The sequence below is a fragment of the Papaver somniferum genome, chromosome 9 (genome assembly GCF_003573695.1).
Source record: "Papaver somniferum cultivar HN1 chromosome 9, ASM357369v1, whole genome shotgun sequence".
Taxonomy (NCBI): Eukaryota; Viridiplantae; Streptophyta; class Magnoliopsida; order Ranunculales; family Papaveraceae; genus Papaver; species Papaver somniferum.
In genome coordinates, this window is record NC_039366.1 from 115,771,443 (window position 1) to 115,787,392 (window position 15,950).

Below are 15,950 nucleotides of genomic sequence, written 5' to 3' on the forward strand. Positions count from 1 at the left end.
ATCAATACGAAACATTCTGAGTCTACATCAAATGACTGTCTCACACAAATCATGTAAGATGTTACAAGGCGATTTTCACATGATCATCTTTTTACTTTCGTCAAGAATATAAGATGAACTTGGTTAAAGCGAAAGCTTACCAACACATATTTCGAGAAATATGTAAGCGAGTTAAACTCAGCTCGAAATGTCAGATGTGTATAATTGAAGTCCATATATCTATACGCCTTTTGTCTCAAATAGGAGATAGATTAGATGGACTTTTGAGTGAGAGATGAGTTCAAGTCTCCACATACCTTTTGTTGATGAAGTTCCACAAGCTCCCCTTAGTAGTTCTTCGTCTTTAATTAATGAACGCCGTGAAGTCTAAAGCCCAACTACACTTTCTCTCCTAATCCAGACTTATCTATAAGTAGACTAGAAATCAAGACTTATAGTTTTGGCAACTAAACTTGACAAACAAGCTTGAGAAAGCAACACTTACGAGTTAGACCGAGCAGTGCTCTAACACCTTCCTTGAATGGAAACCTTAAAATTGGAGAGTATGCCCACTTCTGCGCGGAAAGAGTTTGTAGATGCTATGCCAGTTAGTTTACAAATCGAGTTGAGCTTGTTTTAAGTACTGTGAGTTTGCGTGGTCTAAGTGGAACCCCAATTACGAGTGGATATCCAGAAGACCGTTCGGAATGGTTGGCAGAAAATGGGACTGATCATCCCCACACGTTGGAAACTGGCCAACGATGTGCGTTGTCAGGTCGGCTAGCACCCCACTTACTAGTGGCAACATGGATGACCGTCCGGGACGGTGAGAAAATTGATTTTGTTCCACACAGTACTGCACTAAGGTTTTTGTCATTTCGATGACATATTCAACCTTGTGAATCCAAGGGATTCCTAGGTGGTAGTATGGGATGCCATCTAGGATACCTTGTTGAAATATCCTTTTGGCAACTGGCTAATCGAGATTCTTGGTAATGTTGTGGACTTTTTTTGGATTCCTGAGTATACGGTTTGGGAGGTTTGCTCAGAAGTTCCTAATTGATGTTCCATGACAAAATGAAATAACCTTGCGATATTTCTGAGCATCTGGTATGGGACTTTTCTTCAGGAATCCAAACGAAGAGCATGTCCACAATAGTTTTATTTTGAATTTCGAGGACGAAATTCTTTAAATGATTGAATGATGTAACATCCCGTATTTTTATGCATGGCGCATGCTCAAAGATGCACCATGGCATGAGATGACGCTTCATCTCAAGTTTGGATGCGTAGTAAAGGGAACATTGACCTAGGCCAATACGGTGCCAAAAATGGCATATTGCATGGGAATATTGGTAAAAGACCATTGTCGCATTAAATGGTGTATTAGGCCAGTTGGGTAGATGGCCTTGATAAAAGTCAGTGCTATCATAGCACATTACGCAGGTCATTGGCCTATAACCAATATCGCACCACATTGGTGCAACAGGCCAGAGAAGGCTTGCCTTGGCAATGTACAACCAGCGTGGCTGGACATTTGAGTGGCCTATGGTACAAAGCCTGAAGTACAGCCATCATGGCCATTCACTAGACCCGACTTAAGAAATATTCAACCATCATGGCCGAACATTGGAATTGGCATGTGAGCCAGAACTGAATACATTCAGAAATACATGGAAACGACCATGAAGAGTGAAGCAAGCACCTCAAAATGGTACTTTCTGAATGCCTTTTTCCTCCCTAAGTTGTAAAAATTTCTTTGAAACGTATATAAGGAGGGGTAGTTTGTTGAAGGTGCATATGCAGACCATGCACCAAGTAATCTTCATAGCTTAGCCGAAAGAGTATAAATGATGCTTAGGCATCATTTATAGATGCGTAACCTTGCCAATGGAGCATATTAAGCATAGACATCACTATGCCATGCCTCAGACCAAAGATGTATCACCTTGATGCATTTTGATGGAATGACCTATACAGACTAGGCCATTACCATTATTGCTTGGCCACAGCCTGCCAAACGATTTGGCTTTAGTTGTCGTTCCTTCGAGGAAGAACTATGCTCAGTGCTTGATCCCTTTAGAGTAGGGAAGGGTAAGTAGGCGGCTATGACATGGCTGTCAAGTGGCCAAGTGAAAACGCACAACAATTGTGCTTTATCAGTAACTCGTCCAAGGTCAGATATGCGAGGCGCATGTCTGAGTTGTAGCTCGACAATGGCATGCGCCAAACAGGGTTTAGACATGGCCAATAATGCGAGATTAGCATCAAGAGATGCCAAATGAGATTGACAAGTAAATTGTATGCATGAGGCGTGCAGGCATGCAAGAAAGACTTTCATTAACACACTTGCATCATTGGGAGGATGATGCTCAGCAATAATTGCGGGACCTTGGCTGGCCGACGCAATCGTTGTGCAACAAGGCTGGATGACATGTGTCAGGCACATGGCCTTTACGGTTTCGAGTTGGTTACACGGAAGTTGTTTTACTTTATGCTTTCTTAACAGATAGGAAGGGCATGTTTGGCTTTAGGGGAGCGGTTTGGAAATTTCGCACAGTTGGCCAACTGCCTGACAGTTACTTGTATATAGCTTTTGTACGGCTATAAAAGCCTGATCTTGTGAAGGGATTGGGTAATCCGGAACAAGAAGAGTGTGTAACCTTAAGTGTGCAATAAATAAAAAGATTTCGACCTATTTTAAAGCTAAGTCCCGTTGGTGCATTTGTCCCTTGTTTTGGCTTATTGTTTATGCATCAAGTGGAGTGTGTGTTTTTGGTTGAAAGCTTGAAAGATTTGTGAGCAGAACCTATATTTAGTATGGGCTGAATAGAGATTTAATAAAGAAGTTGAAGTATTGGCTAAGTGCGAGTTGGCTGAAATTGTGTTGTGGAGCATAGTTTCCATTGTCAAGGTTGGTATTGCATTTGGGTTGTGCGAACCTGTGACAGCAGCCGCAATGAGCAGCATTGCCGGTTCAGCGCTTTGTCGTTCATATCATCTAATTATGAGATGATTGCGTCATATTAGCCTCTCATATCATCTGGCTCGGTATTGAGACGCAAGAGGTGATTGTGACCAAACTTGATGAGGCAAGTTGCAGTGTATTCCTTGGATGCTCATACTTCCTATCGAGGTATTCGACGTAGGCATGCACCAATGACGCATTGGGCATGGACAAGAAAGTAAGCTACATAAATATGCAAGTTAGCGGAGCTTGCATAAGCCTAAGTGAAGTACGGTATGAGCCTGATTGATGCACCCTTGTCACGAGCAACACAAGTGCATGCTTTCAGCAATGCTTAAGCTAAGTAAATAGTTAGAATTAGGTCCTTATGGCCTATGCGCAAGTTCAAGGAATCTATGCGCAGAAAGGACTCGAGATCCAATGATGCATGAAATAATGCATCAGTAGTAGCCTCAATGGCTTTATAACCTTTTCAGAAAAAGAGTAAGTTGGAACGGTGTAGAAGCTAAGTTAGCTGGAACATGCTCCGCGAGCAGGCTTGCAAGGGAAGATGAGCGTGCATTTGCCTAGTTTTAAGGCCCGATAAGTAGCATCAGAGTGGAGCATCGGGGGAGTTATGGCCTGCGCACCTTGGTGCGCTAGAATTAATTTTTCGGTCTGTCACATCTACGATAAGAAAGTGAGTAAGTCGTTCTGGAAGTTGAAGGAATAAGCAGAGTAGTGGTCTGACAACCACCAAGTCTCCCTAATAGAGCGGATCTAGTTTCACTATGATCTCCACTTCTCTACTCTTCCACTTTCTGGCAACTGTCACCACTTACACGACATCAATGTGTTAACTACCTCCGCTACATATAGGTTTCTCAACCTATATGATACATAACTTACGAAAACTTATCATTATCACACACACACAAGTCTTCTATCGATCTAACACAGAGAAATTGACTTCAAAGCAGTACAACACATTTTTGCAACCAAATCCATTGATCTCAACGCATTCTCATAGCTTTCATCCCTACAGATCGATAATTTTCCTTCGATATCCGGATTGAATCTCGAACGACCATTTTTTAGTTTAGGCCAGTGTTTTACAAATTGGTCTCTTGAACCAAAGCACTTTCGTGCAATGCATCCGTTAAATATTTTATACGATTTGCTTCACCACTTTACATCTTAACCAGTGAATCATTTTTACCCATCCACAATATTCTACACCAAAAACAAATCAGAAAACTTATTTACTATCTAATTCATACTTTCGACAACGATTTTGTATGTTTCTTTTTTTGTAAGATAATTATTGTTGGGATTTGGAACTTCTAGTTTACAAAGTCAGTGGAAAACATTTTAGGAAAGTTAAGATACAATTGGAGGATGGAGAGAAATAAAACTTTAATATTCCCTTTACATTAATAGCTTAGAGAGACAATCCAAAGTTAAAAGTGGGGTTTTTTCATTTTCACTCTCAGACTATGTAACCTCCACTTTTACTCTCATCCTATTTAATCCCCCTCCCCTCATTTATTGTTTTCGTAGGTCTCCCTGTTACGGGGGTATCCCTAGCATTTTCACTCAGTCACTCAACTGTTTTTTGTTCTTTTATGGAAAGTTGATATAATAAATATGGTACAAAAGATTTAGGGAGTTCGAAAAAACTGGCTATATGTAGGTGAATCAGACAAAATAAATTCTTATTTGTCTTTTGGATTTCATTGTTTCATAGACTTATACTAAAGTGTTACCACCTGAATGAAAGGTATAGTTAAAAGGGAAATCAATCATTATTCGTTTGTTTAATTAAGTAGGTTCTTAATACTATATCAATGTGCTTTTTGAAGAAACAAATCCGTTTTTATAGTTGTTGTTTTGTTTTTCTTCTTTTACATAAACGAACATTAATATGTAGCTACTGCTTGAATTAGGAACCAAAGAATACTGAACATTACATATATATGCTCCACTAAATCTACTGCAACCCTTGTTGCTAACATCAAAACCAAGATATCTAACATGGAGCTAGAAATGATGATAAAAAACTTCCTTATGGAATTTATTCAATATGCTTTTTCCAGGTTGGATAGCACCAGATGATTTCAAGAAAATAAATGAGACTACATTGGATATTGTGAACAAGTACTCTGACGTGGATGGGGGTTTCTTGTAATAAAACTTTCCAATTATTTGTTGAAGAATTCTCGAACTTATTTGGGATGATATTAAGGGGGAAGTTGGAGAAACCTGAAACCATTTCCTAATTGGTCTCATGTTGATTACATTCAAAACAAGTTTTGCACATCGCTTTTTGGCAACAAGATAAAACTTCAAGGAAAGAAATAAAACTTCATGTCACCAGTATTATTAGAGAGCGGCAAAAATGAAGATTTAGTGAAGTTGATTATTCTGCATATGTCGACAAGTTTTTTTGCACTAGCCAAGGTAGTACAAATATTACTATATCCTTTACACTTTTCTTGGAAAGATATTGCGAAAATAAACAAGATCCCCATTGGAAGAAAAAAACGTTACTTGCTCATATGATGTACAAGATCCAAAATAATATACATACTCCAAACCAAGCATCAGGCCCTTTGATAGTTCTACCGGTACGATTCAAAACTTAATTAGTTTTCGTTCTAAATATAAATCCTAATGGATATATATTTAATTTTAATATTTTTTGCTTTAAATTATTTGACGCAATACTAGTTATGCGAGCACAGTACATTTGACAATTCTATTAGTGGTGCAAACGAGAGGATTCCAAGAGTTGCTCGATGGAATATGTCTTCGGTCAGTATGAAACTCTTCGTGATTGAAGACATATTCCATCACGCAAGTCTTAGCATCCATTTGTTTGCACCACTAATAGAATTCTCAAATGTGATGTGCTCGCATAACCAGTACTGCATCGAACAATTTAAAGCAATAAAACTTAGAATTTCTTATATTTCCATTAGGATTCGTATCTAGAAAGTAAGCTAATCATAAAGTTTTGAATCGTACCGACTGAACTATCAAAGAGCCTGATGTTTTTTTTTTTTGGGAGTGTGCATATTCTTTTGGATCTTGGGCATCATATAAGCAAGATACATTTTTTGCCATGTGGATCTTGTTTCAAAAGAAAAAAGTATAAAAGATACAACAATATAACGATATTTGTACTACCTTGGCTAATGAACAAAAAAGTGCTCGCCATACGCAGAATAATCAACTTCACAAAATATTTTTTTTTTCTGATTTCTCTAACAATACTAGTGACATGAAGCTTTAATTCTTTCGTTGAAGTTTCATCCTTGTTGCCAAAATACGATGTACTTGTTCTGCATGTAATCAACATCATATCAATTAGGAAATGGTTTCTGGCTTCTCCAACTTGCCTTAATCTCATCCCAAATAAGATCGATAAATCTTCAGCAGTTAATTCTAAAGTTTTGTTACAAATATTGAAATCTCCATCAATATTAGAGTACTTGTTCACAATATCCTATGTACTCTCATTGATAATATTGAAATCATTTGGTGTTATCCAAACTACATAATACAAGTTGAATAAATTCCAGAATAAAGTTTTTTTTCATCATTTCTATCTCCTAATCAGATATCTCAGCTTTGATGTTAGCAACATGGGTTCCAGTAGATTTAATGGAGATCTATATGTTATGTTCACTATTCTTTGATTCCTGATTCAAGCAGTATCAACATATTAATATTCGTTTATGCAAGAAACAAAAGAAAACGACAACTACAAAAACAAATTTGTTTCTTCAAAAAACTCACTGATATACTGTTAGGAACCCAGTTGATTAATCAAACAAAGAAACATGATTTATTTCCCTTTCAACTATATATACCTTTCAATCTGATCTTCGGTTCCCGATCATTCAGGTGGCAACACTTTAATATATGTCTATGCAAAAACGAAATCCAGAAAGCAAGTACAGATTCATTTTTGCCCGTAAGTAAAAAGTACCGAATGAATAAAAAGAACTACGGTAACAAGAAATCTCTTGACTCACTGATAGGTGTCTAAAACACCTATTTTTATATCTAGTATTTATGCTTTCTTTGCTATTGTCTTTATGAATTGTGTCTCTTATGTTTGATTTTGAGTTTATTAGGTGCAATGGAATCATTATGAGCAAAAGAAGAAGAAATTAGCCATTTGGAGCGAAAAGGAGCACAAAGGCCAATTCACATGCGAGTTATACTTGGAGCGGGCTAAGGTGCGCGAGAAGGAGGCGAAGAATGAACTGTCAGTTCCCCATAACTGACAGATGAGTTGGATAGAAATAGGAAGTCGGTTCCTTGAAACCGACAAGCCATTTCTGAACAGGTGGCCCTTATCCTATCAGCTTGGGTGGATAAATCCAAATTCCTACAAAATACCTAAATTTCAGAGAAGAAAATCATTAGCTCTTCTTCTTTATCGACCATGTCTGTGAGGGCGGCACCATGTGAGATTCAGAGAGGAAATTGGTATGGGTTTTGAGTGTGCTGTTACAGCTGATGACTGAGAAGAACTGAGGAACCAGAGAGAGGAGAAGATGGATCTGTTGATGTTCAGTTTAAATGGAAGAGAAATCAGGCGAGAACATGAGTTGCTGCTGTTGATATTTAGGGTTTCATGGAGATGAAGATTTGGTAGCTGATTCAGAGTTTAAAAGTCGAGTTTCGGATGAATTACAAATGGGTTAAACTCAGATTGAGTTTGGATTGATTTTGGTTGGTAATTGAAGATGAGAAGTTGAAACTGCTGCCACTGTTGCTGTTTTGTTAATGGAACCAGGGTTTTGAATCTGGGGTTGAAATTGACTAGGTGTAATCGAGAATTTGAGATGTTGATGCTCAGTGGGTACCGAAAATGATGGTAGAAGCTGGGTGATTTTCATGGGTCAGGTGGAGTTGATGTTGCTCAAGTGCTGAATTAGATGAATGTCTAGGACAGGTACAAATTGCAGGTGGCAGTGGCTCTGATTGGAGCAGTTGTTGGTGGTTCAGGGCAAGGAGATGAGGAGGAGTTAAGGACATGCAACATATTCTGGTGGAGCTGTTAAGCTACTGCAATGGACTGGTTATGATGAGCAGCTACTGATGGTTGTGGCATGATAAATGGAAGGATTGTGCAGTTGCAGTGGTTGAATGCTCAGGTTGCAGGTTCATGTTACAGAGAGAGTAAAAGGCTGAACTGCAGAAATGGAATTGCAGCTGTTGAATTGGTGCAGCTGAGACGGTTTGAAGTTTAGCTACAAAGTTGTTGAGGTGTTGTTGCTGCTGAGATTTGAAGCAGGCAGTGATGCTCAATATATTGCAGCTGCATTTGAACCTGAGATGAAGATGGAGGTTCTGGTGGCTGCCGTCGAATGAGATGTTGGTTATAGGGGTTTAGTTTTGCTGTTCTGTTGCCGCAAAGAGAGATGACTTGAGCTGCAGTCAGTGGTGTTGTGTTACAATGGGTCTGTGGCAATGAGTCTGGTGGTGCTAGTTTTGTGAATCAAGTGCAAGTGCTGAGGAATTGGTGGAATCTGTGAAGCAATAGAAGATGGCAGAGCTGATACTTAGGCCCATAGAATGTGCTGCGGTTGTTGGTGACTGGAAGCTGGTGCTGTCGTTAATGGTTTGAATGCAGTTTTGTGTTGGTATTAAGTGCAGTGGACACTGAACTGATTGGTGGTTACAGGGAATGTGGAGCTGAGTTACAGTGGGTTGAAGCAGGCTGAGATATTGCAGGTGGTTAGGTGATGCTGCTGCTGCTATGGCAGATGAGAATTGATGCAGATAAGAAGAGGAGCTGGGTTGAGTTTCAGGCATCAGTTGAGAATGAGGTTGGTACTGTTGAATCTGCCAGAAGCTGAGAAGAGATGGCGGATATGGAGTTGCAGGCAGTGGTGTTTGATTGATGTGGAGAATGGCTCGAGGAGAAGATTGCAGGTTAAGCTGCAATGAAGTGGAGATGCAGAAGCTGTTGCTTTGAGAGAATTGTAGTCACATTTGGATGGTCTATTGGGATGTGTTCGAATGGGGATGTAGCGCCAACATGGCTGGAGAATTGAGTTAGCCGTGATCTTGGTAAAGCAAGAACAGGGCGAGTTGGCTTGTCAATTCCGCATAACTGACAGGCATATCAAGTGATGGACCTGTTGGGCTCTTATTTGTGGGCTCAAGGAAGTGGGTGGTATTGGGCCAGGCAACAGCAGTCGGATGAGGTGATTCAGTAATTTGGACTACAACCTAGTTCTGGGAGTGGGGATTACAAGGAGCATACAAAAAGAAACTCATCTCTACTTCTGGGGGAGCCGAATCTCTTCTTCTACTTTTTGTTCTGGGAGTTAGAAACATGAGTTTTCTATTTATTCTTGTTATGAACTCTATTAACACGAGTAGTTAATCTAATTATTGGTTATGGAATAATTGAATTTCACACAACATGTTTTATGATATGATAAATTAGTTTTGTCTCCATATTATCGATTATGATTCAATATTTATATTGTTACATAATTTGAATGCTTGTTTGATCGAGTCGCGAATCGGTTGAGTTTGTGTTCATCTCTATTGCTAGATTAGGATTTATTATATGCAAAAGTGATAAATTCCTGATTACAAGTAGCATAATTGTGAATATTGCGTGTAGTGATACATCCTAGTAGTCACAAATGGATCATAACCTTTGTTAAATCGGATTAGTGCTTTTACACGTTCGATTGCTTTGATTGGCCTGATTTCATAGAACTTAATGCATTTAGGGAATTAAACTTGATTAGTGCTTTTACACGTTAGGTTGTTCTCTAAGATAGAATTCATATTCGCATCTTTTAATGTGTTTGTTGATGACAAGAGGAGATTTGCGGGATATACTTGCGATCAAGGTATCCTAGGGCCTTTGATAAAAGAGAGATTAAATATCAATTCTAATTATTGTTAAAAAGCATGCTTGTGAATGAAGATGAATCCTTAACCAATATTTGTTCTATTTGATTTGCTTGTTTATTTCTTTATTTGCTTTTATTTTATCTTAATTTATAAAAATCAGAAAACTCCCCCTTTGTTTATATTTAAGAAACCGAAACATATTGACAACCTAGTCCTCTCTGTGGGAACGATCCTTTTTTACCCTTACTATATTATATATTTTGAGTAGTGAAAAAGTGTAATTATTTCTGACGCCTACGACAACGATCACTCACCTACATTTTAGTGAATTTAGTCTACTTTTCTTTTCTTCATAACTCCTTAAATAATCTCGGTCAAATTACATTGGGTGAAACTAGTAATCCTAGAAAATAGCTTGTATAACCTGAATAATTTGGTTTTTATTTTTTTTTTACAAAATGACAAAATTTGAAAATTGATAAATAATTATGGTTATTCGCATAATTCAATTCGTAAAATGGAAATAGTGGGTAAACTCTTATATATTTCCAAACGAGTGTTGTGTAAACACTAATTTGAAGACTCGTTTATATGAACACCTTTTCCCTCGTCGTGGTAATAATCTATATTATAAAAAGAAGTGGTGTGTGTGTAGCCTTACAAATCCGACCATCGATTTCGTCATCCCACGGCGCGGATCGATTCGTTATATGTCATATATAGACGTCCGTCGATCCCTTGAATTTCCCGATATTGTTTGAGCCCCATTAATTTATTAATAATAGCTTGATTTCTAAACGTGAGTTTCGCACTGTTTCCGGAAATAGAATTTGTCCTAATTATGGAACCAAAAAATACTATCCTAATTCTGATACTAAAGAGTCCTATATAAAAAAATCCAAGCTATCATTAATAAATAGACAACTTCGCTTTCCATTGATAATGACCCCGCAGCGTATCACATTCACAAACTTAGCTGCTTTCATTTGGAATGGATTTTAAAGTTTCTCGCCGAAACCCACTCAACCACGACACCGTCAGCCTTAGATCATATGAATGAAGTAGAGTCAATGAACAGACCGGCATCCACTGGTCCGTTCATCTGTCAGTTCCAGAGATCTGCACCAACATGATAATGAATTCATGAAATTTATCACATTATTCCACGACTCCAGTTATTAAGATATATTGTCACGGTACCTTTAATAACGTGGTTTCCTAATGGCCACACTGTTTGTGTATGGTACATTCTTTATATAGGTTGGTTTCCATAAATGTAGTTAGTTAGTATAGAAAATATATATGGTCTCATCCCACCCATTCATGCACAATGCATACCCATATAGCACAACAGGAGACATATCCATATATTCCTTAACTAGAGACTTTCTTGGACTGTAGCGCCCACCCGCTCATTGCCAAAGAGTGGAAAGAGGGAGACCCACAACAAAAGTTATAAAATCAGGAGAATGGTCTATCTTTAATGTGACCATTTGTAATCCAAATACTGCCGACCTTCTGATCGAAGCAAGAAAAAAAAGATTGCCAACCCAAAAAAAAAAAAAAATTAATCTGAAGACCCTGTAGAGTTTACTTAATCATGACTAATTTTAATGCGGATATTATATTTGCCTTTAAATTTTCTAATCTACGGCCGGGGCCGTTGGCCACGGCCCTATCCGGCTACTATGATTCAACTAATTAAACATGCTACTGTGATTCGACTAACTAACATGCTATAATATGACACGACCAACTAAATATCGGGACCGTTCTGGTATGACCGGACTAACTAAATATGCTCCCGACTATTATATACAGACTAAAATTGTATGGGAAGATAGACGGACTAAAATATGTGAAGATACTGACCAACCGACCAAACGATAAAAAAAACTCTAAAAGGTTGAGCCCCCGCCTACATCTAGATTATAAAAAGAAGTGGTGTTTGAGTAGCCTTATAAATCCGACCATCGATTTCGTCATCCCACGGCACGGATCGATTCGTTATATGTTCTATATAGACGTCTGTCCGATCGGTGGGTTTCCTGATTTTGCTAAACTACCATAAGATACGTGTATATTTTTGGATACCAATTCTTGGTATTTATTTGATTTTTGTAAACTACAATAAGATCCGTGTAGTTGTCATATTTTTGGATTTCCAAAATCAGTACCAATTTTTGGTATTTATAATAAAGTTAAATTCTTCTCATTGTACGTTTATAGGCTTATTATCTCCGATTCACCAAAACAAACCGATACGCTCACCCCTTCGATCTTTGTTGTTTTCGAGTGTCTATTCATTAGTTATAATTTCATAGCGCAAGGCTATTATAAATCGGTGATTTGAACAGAGATGAAGAGAACACGAGGCCAAGGTTAAAAAAATCAAACTTCCTTCCACAATTAATCTGCTAGACTCTCCCTACATGATTTAATTCCAAACACTTTCACTATCCTAGGAGCGTACTATACTATGTATTGATTGACTACACCACACGCGACAAATCATCACTAAAAAAACACATGTTATAGCAAGTTTGCAACAAGAGGTAAACTGAAGGGCTTACACATCACGACAAAAAAGGGAAGTGTTTCTTTTTTTTCCTTCTTGGGCTAGCTTATATTCTTGAAAGGTGAACAGTGTTAATGCGACAAGTTTCTAAAGCAAATATCTGACATAAGCTTGATGACCTTTCAGCTTCCCGAACCTCTAATTCCAGAAAACAAAAGCGCAAACTCCATAACAATTATCACCGATAATAGAAAACCTATTTTAACAAATTTCGTTCTTTTGAAACTTTATTTAGGTTTGTCGTAACTATATTAACTTGGAAAAAAGAAAATGGGTAACCTTAGCACCAAATATTAATGACGGATAACCTTAGCACCAAATATAAATGTGAAAAATACTAGAACCCCCTACTATATGGGTTCAACCATATACAAGCCCCACAAAATGGATCTTACACCCTCAACTCCACACTTTCCGTTTTTGATATTTCTAGGCCCAGAATTTTTTTTTTTTGGGCCTGGTTTTCAATTTTCCCGGATTGCTGACGTCATCAGGATTTTTAATAAAAGTAAAAATACCGAAATTAACCTTCCCTATTTATAGACGTTTTATACCTACCAGAAACTGAAAACCAAATCAGATTCAGCTCTTTCTTCTCTCCGCTCTCGTTCAGAAACAGAATTGGAGATTTTTCTTCAGACGAATTCGTGAATTTTGATAGTTTCATACTGATTTTCGTTAATTTGATAGGAAGAAAATGAGAAGAAGAACAACATAAACGAGAAGAAGAAGAAAACGAATTTTCTCTCAATTCGTTGAGGTGTATTCGTCTGTTTTTCAGATCTGACGAGATAGTGAAGCTGCATTGATGAACAACAAATAGGTTTGTTCGTTTTTAGCTTTTCTGTTGCTTGATTCACTAGTTTTCTCATCGATTTTTTGAATCTCGATCTTCTAGTGATTACGATTTTTGTTCTGTTTCGAATTTGTTGAGTCTGAGAAGAGGAAGAAGACAGTTGGGAATACATAAATCAAAATAGGTACGAATTGTGATTTCGATTTAGTTTTCAAATTCAATTGATTTTGATTTTACCGTTTCGATCTATTTTTGTCACTTTTGATACTTACACATGTTTTTGTTGATGCTTACACATGTTTGTTTGATACTGAGAAGAGGAACAAAATAAACATTGTTTCAGAAGAAAGAAAACAACAAATCTAGGTAAGAATTTTATGTTGTTTTTGATTTCAGATCTGTTTTCAATTTTTTTTTGAATTATTTTGTTGTTCTTTCATGTGCGATCTGTTAATTTGTTGTTTTACTTTTTGTTGATACTGAGAGAAGTATGAAGAAACAATTTTGTTTCAAAAAAACAACTTCAAATTGATTTGTATACATGCTGTTTTTTTTGTTACAATATGTGTAACTTGAGGTTACACATATATATCATGTTGTATTTTAAGCATGCTTAAAGAAGATGCAGATGTTTTTTAGTTGCAGCATGTGTAAATTTATTTTACACATATATATCCTCTTTGTATTTTTAAGCATGTGTGAGGAAGATGCAGATATTTTTTTAGTTACAACATGTGTAATTTTAGTTCACATATATATCCTGTTGTATTTTAAGAATGTGTAAGTTGAAGTTACATATATATGTCCTGTAACATGTTTTATTTGTAAAAAATTGTATCATCTGTATCTTTTACTTATATTTAGCTTGCCGCATAGAATATACTTCTCACGAGGGGGCAACGCCCCCGAGTGAATTGCGTTCGTTTTCAAATTTTGATATTCTTATTGTGTATTTGATATTTTCAGGTTGTCATGGCTGTTGTTAGTTGCGCTGCTATTAGTTGCATTGCTGTTGTTCGCTACTTTTCTGATTTCATTACCCTACGTGTTAATACTGATATCAAACTTGATGAGTTTAAGGAACAAGTTTGCAAGGAATGGAAGCAGTATACTCCACTTGGTATTACTTTCTTCTTTCGAGAAAGTGGGAAAGATTTTCCGCTTGACTGTGATTTTTCTTTGCAAGCTCTTATATCTATCACAAATAGTAAACAGAAGACCAGTGTTGATATTTTCTTGAAAAATGTTCCTCGTGTGGCCTCTTCCTCTAGCTCTAGGGCAGATTCTTCTATTTCTAATGGGTCTAGTAGTACGTCTTCGTCCACAAACAATCTTACTGTTGCAATGTATTTGGAAGATAAAAGTAAGCCAGCGAAACCTTTGTTATCGGATGGTTGGCCCAAGGTTCTTGGTGATATTGGCCATGTGTTTGTTGAAGGAGTTAAGCAAGTCAGGGTTGCTTTTACCAAGTATCGTCTTCGCACTGGTTTCCAAATGATTGTAACTCACAATGAGCGTTCTAGGTTCACGGCTAAGTGTGCAGATGAAAAATGCGGCTGGAAATTCCATGCAGCTTCTATCGATGAAAGGAACGAAATGTTTCAGGTAGGTTTTCCGTGTTCTGTCATCTAATGCTTAGCATATGTTATGTTTTGTTACAGTATGTGTAACTTTGGTTTACACATGATGTTTTTGGCACCATATTGTGTTTTGGTTGAATTGTTTATATTTTGTATGAATCTCTTCAGGTCAGGTCTTATAACCCTGAGCACATTTGTGGTGCTGGTGGACGCAACTTGAACCAAACTTACTCCACCAGCTTCTCGTCTAGTTTGATTGAGGAAGAAGTTCGCAAAAATCCTCACAAGAAGCCCAAGCAAATTGCTGCTGATTTCCAGACCAACTATGGGATCAACATGGAGTACTACCAGGCATATAATGCTAGGGAAAAGGTTTATGATACGATTTATGGCGACGATGTCAAGTCCTACTCGCACTTGGTATGGTATATTGATGCTATAAGGGAAACCAACCCTGGTAGTGTGATAAAGTTTGAACGTGAAAATAAACAGTTCCAGCGGATTTTCATCGCATTTGCTGCATGCATCAAAGGGTACCGGTTTTGTCGTCCAATGGTATACTTGGATACTACTTTCCTTACTGGTACATTCAAAGGTTGCTTGATGGCAGCTACTGGGATCAATGGTGGTAAAGGTATGTTTTTTCTATGTGTTTTTTTTTTATGAACAACTTCAGTTGACAAATAACTAACAGTTACACATGTGTAACTCTCAGTTACACATTACTTTACTCAGTGTGTAACTAAGAAAACAGCATCTGTAACCTTAAGTTACATATTTGTTTTAGCATGTGTAACCTTAAGTTACATATTTGTTTTAGCATGTGTGAAACTTATTATTCTTTCGATTCTGCACAATTTTTTTGTAGGATTTTTCCCCCTTGCTTTTGCACTAGTCGATTCTGAGACGATCGACAACTGGGAGTGGTTTTTAAGGAATTTGAAAGAAGTTGTTGGTGATGGGAGGCAAATCACCTTCCTTTCGGATCGCCATGAAGGACTCTTGCAAGGTGTTCCACTTGTTTATCCAGATGGGTTCCACAGCTTCTGCTACTATCATTTGACGAAGAATATACCCATCACTGCAACAGATCCTAGGTACTCACTTGTGATGGACCATTTCCGAGAGGCGACATACGCACTCTCACCTGAAAACCATGCGAAAGCCATATAGAAG